The sequence below is a fragment of the Chrysemys picta genome, chromosome 6, assembly GCF_011386835.1.
Source record: "Chrysemys picta bellii isolate R12L10 chromosome 6, ASM1138683v2, whole genome shotgun sequence".
Lineage (NCBI taxonomy): Eukaryota > Metazoa > Chordata > Testudines > Emydidae > Chrysemys > Chrysemys picta.
The window spans coordinates 60,993,791-60,997,027 of record NC_088796.1 but is presented as its reverse complement, the minus strand read 5'-3'; positions in this window follow the sequence as shown (position 1 = coordinate 60,997,027).

The following is a 3,237-nucleotide window of genomic DNA, read 5'->3' as shown; positions in this document are numbered from 1 at the left end:
TAGTTACCTCCATGTGAACAGGCTGAAAGCCTTTCTGCACCATCCCCAGATGCAGAGAATTGTGGGACTTGTAGTTTGCATGTCACCAGAATGAGACCATCTTATTAATGATTCTATGTGTGGCAAGAGTTTTTCAAAAGCATGAAGAGACATGCATGATTTGAAAATAGAGTACTCATGCTTTCTATGCAGGTTAAGGCGACTCTGGAAACACTTAAACCTGAACCAGAAACTGACAAGCTGTGGTCTCAGCTTCTGTTCTTAGACTCTCAGCCTATGCCAACAGTGGAGCATTATAAGTCTTGCATTGTTCAAGGTTCATGCATTATGTTAGATGTTAAAGTAAGATCTCTTTTGCCTGGTCTGGAACATAGATTCTTTGGCATTTTGTGGAAAGTGTACCAGATAACACTGGTGTTCTCTCCAACATTCCTTCTGTACATAAAACCGGTTTGAATGTCCAATAATATCCAGCAACAGAGAGTTCCACAGGTTATATATTGTGTACAAAGTATTGGTAGTTTTGACAGGATGGCTTATGTCAAAGTCCTACTACTTGCAGTATATTTCACAGGGAGAGTCAAACAGACAGTGTGTTATCTCCCATACAATGGTATTTTACTATACATATTGTGTCTTCTTTTAAAGTATTGCCTTTGCTGTTTTTAATCACATTCATACTTTAAAAAGCAGACTTTAAAAAGCCAAGTGGGGTCAGAGTATATCCCCAGAGTGAACTTGAGAGAAAAGACTAAGAACTATACAAACTCTATTTTAAGAAATTAAGAGGCCTTCTCTTACTTGCTGGTTTGGGATAAGTGCTGTTTTGACATTATATTTATAAGTAAGGGAGGGCAGTATTCTACCTACCCACATCAGTGAGAGTAAACAAAATAATTATTCAGTCAATAAGTAAACTATCTTCTTGTCAGTAAATTTTGTTCTGTTGACATCCATGTCACCATAGCACGAGTTTATATTATAGCGCTGTGTGATGCCTTCATTAATGTGAGTAACACCCAATATGGGGAAATTCCATCTCTACTAGCTACTGTCAGTCCTGGGTCATAGGCTGTGCACATCCATGGCCTACAAAAAATCAGATCAAGATAATATGGGGAAAAAAGTAGAAAGGAAACAAAACAGGCCCCCTCTCTCCCAGCTACATGAAGTGTCAGATAACCAGAAACAGCTGCTGTTTGGCTGGCTGTGGCTGCTGGCATCACTATGCTGGTTTGGCTGGCTTGCCTACCCAAGAAGCCTCCGGTAGCTTGGTTTTCACTCCAGAAAAGAAAGAATGGGATCTCTGTGTTGTGGGGTTGCTGGGTACCTCTATGTTGAGCACCACACACTGAGCATAGCTCATTCCAATGAGCATAGCATGGTATAAATTGTGTTCTCTCTCTTCTCCCATCCATGGTGGCTCATTTTAACAAATATTCTCCTTCACTAGCTTCCAACTGCTCATGACCAGTGACCAGGCAAACAATAGGTCTCGTGGTTCCCAATATAATTCTCATCTGAAATATCCTAAATACACCAGGACACTGTCTATACTCCCTCTCTCTCTCTCCCCCTCTTCTGAGCTCCAACAGAGTAAGGCTAGCAGCCAGCAGTAATTCCATGGCCCTCCGCTCAATCCTTCATCTCTGGCTGGCTTTTTCTAGTGATCTCATAGTAGCTCTCCTCACAACTAGCTAGCCAAGGGTTCTTGCAAGGACTGGCACAATGTCCTTCAGCTTCTCCCTTGTCCATATTCTTAAGGCAATTACCATTACTGTAAGATAGAACAATTGTCAAGAATAATTCATTCCTGTTAGCTAAGTCCTCAAACTTGTCATGGTCCTTACTGAACGAGGTAAAAAGCAACAACAAAAAGTCTATTCGCTCTAGACAATTGGCCTGCACAGAAAGACAGCAGCTACTCAGGCCAATAGAAGCCAGATAGTATGCCATTTCCAGAATGGTTCTCCATGTGTTTTTGGCAAAGAAACAATTAAATATTAAGTAGAAACATCTCATTGATGAACAAGATGCAAGCAAAATATCAAAGGGTTCCCTGAAAAATTTCCTGCTTTAATGAAAAGTGACTGCACATTCTGTGGATAAAAATAAATCCCATCATCACCATCTCTCTCTCTCTCTCTCACCTCCACTCCAAAAATTTCATATTCTTCTGCCATCCAAATACACACACCCTTCCTCTCCTCTCCCTTGGCCCATATGCTTGCCACCCACCTCAGTACTCCATGGAAAGTCCTCTAGGAGGCTCCCTTACCTAGCAGTTGGTTTTAGCAACAGCAGAGACAGGCAGGCTGTCCTGCAGCCTTTGGTGGCACCAGTAATGGCAGGTGGGCATCCTGGTGGCCTATGGTTGTGGAGATGATTGCTTGGGTGGGTGAGGAGCAGGCATCCCCCCTTTTTGGTGGTAGTACAGGTGGTAGATTATAGATTACAGCACAGGACCTGTCTGGTTCTTGAAGTGGATCAGTCTGTGCTGATGGTTGTGTCCTTTAATTTGTGTGAGGATTGGGTGGTGGAGCAGGTTTCCCCAAGCTGGTTTGAGTGGGGGGCCGGGGAGAGAGAAATTAGTAGGGGAAAGGACTAGTGGCTTTCCTCCCAGTGCTATTTTCTTCATGCTGGAGGCAGAGGCTGAGCAGATGGACATCAGCAATGAGCAAGGCTTGAGCAATGAGTGTGACATCAGCTTGGCCCTACCGTCTCCAATTTGGGCACAGAGAGGTTACAGGGATCACATGGTACAATGCCCATCCACTCCAAGTTGTATTGATGGGGGACACAGGAAAGTCATTCCACTTTAATAGCTGGTAGGCACACCACTGCTCCAAACTGAGCAGCGATTGGCTCAGTCCTAGGCATAAAGGAGGATGAAAGGGTTAACAAGAAATTCTTCCTTAACATTTTTGGTCAAGCCTGCAAAACACTTTTGGGGGGCCCTTCCCCCAAACATAATTAGATCCTGTCCTCCAATATTCCACCACTACGCTGGAGTCAGGATGCTGGGATGGGTAAGGGAAATGTAAGTGTAGGTGTATGGGGGAGGGATAATTAAATACGTTCTCCAAATCTCCATCCATGCACACATTTTCTGTCTTCTGCTGAAGAAGTTGAGCCTGGTTTCTTGTGCCTGTCAACCCTAGCAACTGGAGATTGTATTTAAATCCCTGTAGGAGCGAGAGGGGGCTGCAGACAGAGAGAGACTAAGGGCACACACAG